Below are 9,148 nucleotides of genomic sequence, written 5' to 3' on the forward strand. Positions count from 1 at the left end.
TCGTATATCTTTCTTTCACTGCTTCTCATGTCTTCTGACTGGGGGCTGGCTGGCGTCTGGTCCCAGGTATCTCCCTCCTTCTCTCATCCTTCTCTCCTCTCTTCTCTCGAGTCTAGATTTCTCCTCTTATTTGTTCTTTCTTCCTACTATTCTTTCCCTGCCAAAGTATTGACTCTTCAGCTTTTTATTAGACCAATGAGGTGCCTTAGGCAGGCAAGGTAAAGCAAACACAATGAGTCTTTGCATAACTAAACAGATGCAGCACAAGCAAATGTGACACACGTGCATTTTCCCACCAGGGTGCGCGGAGGGGGAGCCGCAGGTGCTTTCAAGATTCGGTCTCACTCTAGTCTCACTGTAACCCACCGCCATGGCCCAGGAAGGCATTGCACCTGGAGGTGTGATGTACGTCAGTACTGCTCTTCAAGAGGTTCTAAAGGCCTCCCTCATCCACGATGGCTGAGCACATGGCACACACGAAGTTGCCAAGGCCTTAGACAAGTGTCAAGCCCATCTCTGTGTGTTTGCATCCAGTGTTGATGAGCCTGTGTATGCCAAGTTGGTGGAGACACTGCTAAGTCAGCCTAGGCAAGGTTGATGACAAGAAATCAGGGGAACGGTTAGAACTCTGTAAAAGTGATCGAGAGGGAAAGTCATGGAAAGTGGTTGGTTGCAGCTGGGTAGTGGCGAAGGAAGATGGCAAAGACTCTCAGGCCAAGGATGTCATCAAAGAGCACTTCAAGTACAAGAAATTAATTAATAAAAATTTTGGCTAAAAAATTTTACACAGTTAAAGTAATATTCCGCAGCATAAACAAGTGTAATACATCTTTGCCTAGTTAAAATAATATTCCACAACAACCATGGTCTCTAAGAAAAGTTGTGTAGTGACATGGCCACACCCAACTGTTTAGATGTCATCTGGGCTGGTCTGTGCTACAGTGACAGGTAGTGGAGGCAGAGACAGAGAGTAAATATTCTAGGCTTTACTGCTTAAGAGGCCAAACTAAGGATGTTATATAGGAATTCATAAAATAAATTATCAAAATTACAATAATAATTAGTCATTTCTTTTGTGGTGCTGGTCCATCAACGAGAAAAGTAGAATTCAGGGGAGGAGGCACTCTCTTTTTGAGATGGAATGGTAATATGTAGTCTTTGCTGGCCTATAAAAACAGGCTGGCGGGCTGGAGAGATGGCTCAGTGGTTAAGAGCATTGCCTGCTCTTCCAAAGGTCCTGAGTTCAATTCCCAGCAACCACATGGTGGCTCACAACCATCTGTAAAAGAGATCTGGTGCCCTCTTCTGGCCCTCAGGCATACAGACAGAATATTGTATACATAATAAATAAATAAATATTAAAAAAAAAAAAACAGGCTGGCCTTGAACTCACAGAGATCTACTTGCCTCTGCCCCAGTGCTGGGATTAAAGGTGTGCCAGCACTGCCAGCTTCTGTTCTCCCTTTCACCATGAGAGTCACAGGTTTCAGACTAAGGTCATCAGCCTTGGTGACAAGCCCATTAATTTGCTCTGCTATCTTGCCGGTCCCATCATTTCCCTTCATTGATAATATGATTAGAATCTGAAATAGCCCCACAAGCTCTTGGGTTGAATGATTGGTCCCTGTCCGGTGTCACTATTTTGGAAGGTTCTGGAAACCCTGAAGATGTGGGGCCTGGCTTGAGGAAGCAGGTCACTAGGGGCAGGTGGTCCCTGGCTCCTGTCTTGTTCTCTGCTCCATAGTTGGCCATCATAGGAAGAATATTTGCCACATGCTCTTGATGCCTTCGCTCAAACTAGTTCACCATGTCTGTTTTTCTCTGATGGGCTCTCTGCAATTGTGAGCCACCCCTGCCTCTCCCACCTTAACCCCACCCCTGCCTGTTGTAACTGTCCAGAACTGTCATCTGAAACTGCAAAAGTAACAGATACAGCTAGACACAGTGACACACACCTTTAATCCCATCTCTTGGGAGGCAGAGACAGGTGAATATCTGTGACTTCGAGGCCAGCCTGGTGTACACGTGGGGAAGTTCCAGGCCAGCCAGGGCCACATGGAAAGAAAGATTCTGCCTAAACAAACAAGCCAAAAAAAAAAAAAAAAGGAAAAAGAAAGGAACATATAACTGGATTCAAAATAAAATTTCCTATTATCAAACTGTTGGTAAATAATTGCCTGTTATTATAATTAATGCCAGTCTGGGCCTGGGGATGGAGCTCAGTGGTTAGAGTGCTTGCCTAGCATGTGTGTGGTGATAGATTTGAGCCCCTGTACCACAAACCCCTGGTGTGAGTCTGTGCATCTGTAATCCCAGCACCCTAGAGGAAGAGGAAGGAGGTTCAGAAGATCAAAGTCATCCTCAGCTACAGAGAAAGTTGGAGGTCAGTAGGAACTACAGGAGACTCTGTCCCCAAACACACAACACACAGCCCATACACACATACATACACCTCATACACCACACACATACACACCACAAACACACATACACACACAAAACAAAACAACAACAAAACCCATCTTGGTGGCTCATTCCTGCCATCCTAGCATTTGGGAAAGTAGATGTGGGAGGGTCAGGAGTTCAACATTGTCTGTGACTATAAAGTAAGTTCAAGGCCAATCTGGGCTGTGTAGGGTCCCAAAGCAACCAAACTCTTGAACCAGGGCTGTAACTTTAGCACTGCTTGGGTTTGTTCTCAGAGCCATAACACAGGCAAGCAAAAAACATGCTTAGGGCTTGGAGAGAAGGCATAGGCGTTGAAAGGGCTCACTTCTTTTGCAAACCAAACTCAGGTTTGATTCCTGGCCTCCACATGCTAGCTCACAACTGTCTGTAACTCCAGTTTCAGGGGGGCTGACACCCTCCTCTAGTCTCTGAAGCACCAGGCATTCGTACATGTGGTGCACATACGTACATGAGGGCAAAACACTCATCTACATAAAATAAAAATAAGTAAATCTTAAATATGTGTATGTGCATGCTTAGCTAGCAAACTATGCAATATAGACTCAGTCCGGTTTGTGGACCTGCAAATTCCTGAGTAAAGAAAGACACAGCGGAAGATGGGAAAGGACACCGGGTCATAGTGCAAGGGGCTGTGTGGTGGGGTGTCTGCCAGAGTTGATTGGCCAGACAGTCTTTAAGACATCTTTGTTTTATTTATTTTATGTGTGCATGTATATGGGGGTGCCATGGTGTGAGTGTGGCAATCAGAACCTGTGATTTCATTTCTGGAACTTTGGGGAGTCCATTCTCTCCTCTCACCACGTCTGTCCTGCGCATCAGACTCAGGTTGTTAGGCTTGGAAGCAAGCAACTTTACCAGCTGAGCTGTCTCGACAGCCCAGGGCATTTCTTTTTAAGAAAAGTGAGTTTGACTGGGCAGTGATGGTGCACACCTTTAATCCCAACACTCGGGAGGCAGAGACAGGTGGATCTCTGTGAGTTCGAGGCCTCCCTGGTCTACAAGAGCTAGTTCTAGGACAGGCACCAAAGCTACAAAGAAACCCTGTCTTGAAAACCCAAATAAGTTTATGGACATGGAGTCCCTTTGAGGTGACACACCACTGTGATGCTGATAAGGGTGGCTAAGTCCTTTTCAGAGGGAAAGGAAGCCCAGAAAGGTCTGTCTGGGATACAACTGAGAATTCAAAGACAGACTTTGTGACACAGGCTTTCTGAAGGCACTACTCTGATGTACCCAGGATGGGCGGCTGGGGTGGCCTGGCTGGTCTGTGGTGGGCTGGAGTGTCCAGCTGGTGGTCCATGTGTTAAACCACACAAATGCTGAGAAATCTTTGGACCAGCAAGACATCTTGGTGGGTTAAGGTTCTTTGTGGTCAGGATTGATGACTTGGGCCTCAGGCCAGCCTGGGCTGTGAGACCCTATCCTCAAAAGATAAACAAAGGCCCCTCCTCAGGTAGGTGGGAAAGGCTCTTCGCTTCCAGCTTCTGGGGACCCCAGGTGCTTCTTGGCTAGCAGACACACCACTACAGTCTCCCCTTGGTCTTCCAGGGCATTCTCTCCATATGTTGGTGTCTTCATATGAACAGTTTTGAACAGCCAGTCATAACACCTTAGGACCCCCAACTTCAGATCCAACCTCTTTACTATTTACATGTACATTCATATGGTCTCCAAACCAGATCATGTTCCAAGGTGTTAGATGTCGGGATGACATGTGTATGTAGGTGTGTATGTATGTATATTCATGTGTGTATGTATGTATACATATATACATGCACATATATACATATATGGATGAGAGGAGTACAGTTCAGCATCTAACACCACTCATGGTCATATAAACTCTACATGCATACAGTATTCTCCCATAGTGACACACATCTATCTACCTACACCCACATTCCAGGGTCACACTTACTGGACTATGCTACCAGGAATGCACACCTTCACGGCCTCGACAGCTCAGCACAGGTCCTCTTGCTCCATGCTCCACGGGCACACCCACTCAGCAATGGCCACACTCATCACACTCAGAGCCCCAGCCACTGGTAGCCTTAGACTAGCCTCCTGGTCTCACAACCCCTCCCACCCACACAGCCTTCTCCTGATTCCTCCCTCCTGCTCCAGCAGTCTCCCCTCCCACCAGACTGGAACCCGGCAGCTCTGGCCTATACCAGATGGGACAGACCCCAGAGGATGTCTCCTTGCCTTCTAGAATCAGGTACCCACTTACATGCCAGCCTTCCTCTCTCATGGATTCTTTCTTGCCCCTCCGCCCTGCTGGCATCAGGAGTAACAGACACATCGTCTCTCTCTCTCTAACACCACATACACATATACACGCACGCACACACGCATGCGCACACACTCACGCACACACGCATGCACACACGCATGCACACACGGATGCACACACACCACAGACACACGCACATACACGCACATACCACACACGTACACACACACCATACCCATGCACACACACGCACACACCACACATAAACGCATGCACACACACGCATGCACACACACCACACACACGCATGCACACACACGCACACACCACACACACGCATGCACACACACCACACACACGCATGCACACACACCACACGTACACACACCACACACATGCACACACACCACACACACACGCACACACGCATGCACACACACACACCACACACACACACACACCACACACACGCACACCCAGCCCCTCCAGCAGCCCCACGGCAGCAGTCTGTTCTTCATTATGGGCCAATGCGCCTGTTTACTCACCCAGCTGGAGATGGTTAAAGAGTGATAAATAATGAAAGAGAAAACAGGCTTTTCCCCTCTGTGGCTTCTATTTATGTGACATGTGTCACAGCGGACTCTCAGACTCTGGTTCCGAGTTGCTCTCAGGAAATAGTTTATTTTTTCCGGACAGTGGCTTCAGGGGTGGGGTAGAGGGCCAGGATTTGAATTTCTGGTCTCACGCCCATGAAAGTTTCAGGATCTGGCATCCAGAATCCTCTTATGGTGCCTTGACAACTCCCCATCCACTGCCTCCCACCCTGGAATCACATGGTGGCTTGGGACTGCCTGGTAGCAGGGGTTCTCCTGTTGCAATGATTTGGAAGGAACCTGCCTGGTTGGGGCCCCCCCCAGCCACCTCTGAAACCCCTCAAACAGATGGGCTTGTTTTAAGAGCCTGACTGCTAAGAGCTGGGGCTCCATGAAAAGAGTCAGTTGTCAAGGGAGCTTTTTAGGGAGCCTGCACCTGTCTTGGGGAAAAGGATGCAGAATAATTCGAACGCTAGATAGAGAATGAAGGGCCAGCCGGGCAGTGATGATGCACACCTTAATTCCAGCACAGAGGCAGGTGGATCTCTGAGTTCGAGGCCAGCCTGGACTACTGAATAAGTTCTGGGACAGCCTAGGCTACACAGAGAAACCCTGTTTTGAATAAACAAAAACAAACAAACAAAAACAGAAAAAAATGAATGAATGAACAAAGGGTCAGAGAAATGGCTCAGTGGTTAAGAACACTTGCTGGGCTTTTGGAGGGTAAATTTGGTTCCTAGTACCCATGTAGGGTGGCTTACAACTGCATATAACTAGCTCCAGGGGATCCAACACCACTGGCCTCCATGGGCACCTGCACTCATGGGCACACACACACACACACACACACACACACACACACCATAATTAAAAATTAAAAATAAATATTTAAAGAAAGAAGGGAAGATTCCTGCCCTGGTTCACTTCGAGTGCTGGGGACCTCAGAGGTTCTCCAGCATGGGTTTCCCAGATGTGACAATGGAGAAGGACTTGCTCTGCCTGCACAGCTGGCCATGGCAGCCAGGACTTCAGACTCAGACCTGAGGCTTCTGAAAAGTCCTCGTCTTCCCCCATTGTCTTCCAGCACCAGCTCCCTGGCAAGGCCAGCCTACCTCACTTTTGCTAGCTAGTGGGAATCTCTACGTGAGTGTTACAGGTGGCAATATCTGGAAATGTGGACTGTGGGAAATCTGAGAAGTTCTCCCCTCGGTCCTTCCAGAGTTGGGCACACTGAATGGAGCTGGAGGAAGGAAGCAGAAGAAATCTGTTCACCAACTTCCAATGCATGCGGGCCATGACCCGAGCAAACCCGGTTTCGCATGCCTGGGCAGGGTGACAAGCTTTGGTTGAGCATGGAGCCCCAGGGGTATTCCAGATCACTGCTCAGGAACCCAGAGGTACCAGACGACCTTGGAAAGATAGGGTTCACTGTGGAAGCTACAACTGGAAGCTCTCACCTTTTTTGCTAGTTGTAGGGGGAGAGTTTAGAATTCCAGGACAGCATCTAGTTCGAGGTCTTCGAGTTGTCTGTGGTTGTGCTCTCCTAGCTAGGGGAAGAGACTTCCACCCCAGCTAGGAAGGACTGTACACCTGACAACATAAGAACATACAGTATGGACCCAGTGCAAGAGAAAGAGGCACCAAGAGGCAGCTTCTCTTTTCTCTCTCTCTCTCTCTCTCTCTCTCTCTCTCTCTCTCTCTCTCTCTCTCTCTCCCTTTCTCCTTTAAAAAAGGACAGGTTTCTTTGTAGCCTTGGCTGTTCTTGAACTATGTAGAACAAACTGGCCTCAACTCACAAAGATCCATCTGCTTCTACCTGTAAAGTCTTGGGACTAAAGACATGTGCTGTTATGCCTGATTTGGGTTTTTTTTTCTTTCTTTTTATTTCATTGCCTGTGTGTGTGTGTATTGTGTGTGTGTATGTGTGTGTATATTGTGTGTATGTGTTGTGTGTATGTATGTGTGTGTGTACGCATGCATATACATGTGCAGATGCCAGGAGCTGGTTCTCTCTTTCCACCATGTGGGTCCCAGGGATTGAACTCAGATTGACAACCTCATGCAGTCAGCTCTTTGATCCACTGGACCCCCTTGCTCAACCTATTTTGCTTTCAGGCAGGGTCTCTGTGTATCCCAGATTGTTCTTTCATTTGTGACCCTTCTGCCTCAGCCTCCCAAGTGTTGGGGTTGCAGACCTTTGCCAGGACATCTAACAAGGGATGCTCTTCTGCAGTAATGGGAGTCAGATTCAATAAGGCTTCTTACAGGCTGCTCCCTGGGATCCCTCTGCACGGCAAGAATTCAGCAGGTTGGATGCAGGGTATCCAGGAATCTGCCCACGGGAACTAATCCCTAGAAATACTGAGACTAGCATTTGGTGATTTCCAAAACACTTGCAACAACAAGCCCTGAGGGGCCCCTGACAGCATTCCCCTCCACCAAACCCAAAGATAGACACTGGGCAGGTTAGGCAGGAAATTCCCCAGAGTGGAATTCAGCTGGAAACCAGGGAGGAGAAAATTGGTTTGAAGGAAGGCAAAGAAGAAGGGGATTTTCTCAACACCTATTAGGGACCAAGGGAAGACAGGACATTTTGACCTGGTAGCTGGGACATTTGGGATTGGCTGGACATGCTGCCCGAACAGTTGGGGCTGCGGACTGAGTTCAGTTCTGGTATGGGGACTCTGCAGCTTCTCCAGGCTCCATCCAGACTCCACGCGGCTCTTGCTTACATGACACTTGCTCTCATGTAGTGATCTTGGATACGAACCATTCTTTTTATTTATTCATTTATTTTTACACAGGGTCTCTCTGTATGTAGTCTTAGCTCTCCAGGAGCTTGCTGTGTAGACCAGGCTGGCCTCAAAGCTCACAGATATCCTCCTGCCTCTGGCTCCTAAGTGCTGAGATTTAAGGCGTGTATTTCCATGTTCCAGTACTGTTCCTGAAGGTGCTAGCAACGCTGCAGATTCTCATGACTGTGGGGACAGTGCAGTGAATGGTGACAGTCAGTAAAATCCACCTGCTCGGCCCATGATCTTGTAAGGAAGCTATTAATATCGTCACCCCCAACCTTAGAGAGGAGAGAAAAGGGGTCCAAGAAAGCCAAGTAACAGGGCGGCACAGCTACCTATGATAGGGTGAGTCTGGAGTTAGCCTCCCCTGCACCTTGCCCCAGATAGCTTGCAGCACCTGGCAGGTCTAGGTGCTTCTTTGAGTTGGTGCAGCCTGGATGACCCCTTCACCACCAAACCACATCACCAAGTTCTTGGGCTTTTTTTTTGGGGGGGGGGGGCTTTTTCTTTTCTTTTTTAAATCAGAGACTCACTATGCAGCCCTGCCTGGCTGGAAACCACTAGATAAACCAGGGTGGCCTTGACCTCATCATAGAACTACTCGCCTCTGCCTCTGCCTCTGTTGGGATGAAAGGTGTGGGCCACCATACCCAGCTATCTCCAAGCTCTTTAAGACAAAATAACTTTTTTCTTTTTATATTTATTCAAATGCTCAACCCACGTACGCATGCTCATACACGTTTGCCACACGGGGTCCATTGTAGAGGTCAGAGGACAATTTGCAGGGCTCTCTTCCCTTCCCACCCTCTGGGTTCCAGGGATCAAACTCTGGCTGTCAGACTTGGTGGCTGTCACCTTTACTCACTGCGCCATCTGATTGGCTACTGGCTCAGAACTGTGCGGAACCCCAGCTCCTCCCCCACCTACAACTCTAAATTCCTGGCAGCCCTAGCCTCGGTTTCTCCTCTGCCTCACAGGCCCACACACCGGAGCACTTGATACCATAGACTGGCAGTACAGGCCAGGCCCCTGCCCCAGCCCTAACCCTCAGTCTC

The 9,148-nt window shown here is 48.5% G+C and overlaps 1 pseudogene; it reads left to right on the top strand.

Annotated features, from left to right (window-relative positions):
• Positions 1-370: 370 nt before the first annotated feature.
• Positions 371-776, top strand: LOC126488934 (40S ribosomal protein S12-like; annotated as a pseudogene).
• The last annotated feature ends 8,372 nt before the right edge of the window (positions 777-9,148 follow it).

The sequence above is a fragment of the Alexandromys fortis genome, unplaced genomic scaffold (genome assembly GCF_014885135.2).
Source record: "Alexandromys fortis isolate MF-2015 unplaced genomic scaffold, M_Fortis_MF-2015_v1.1 scaffold_212, whole genome shotgun sequence".
NCBI classification, from domain to species: domain Eukaryota; kingdom Metazoa; phylum Chordata; class Mammalia; order Rodentia; family Cricetidae; genus Alexandromys; species Alexandromys fortis.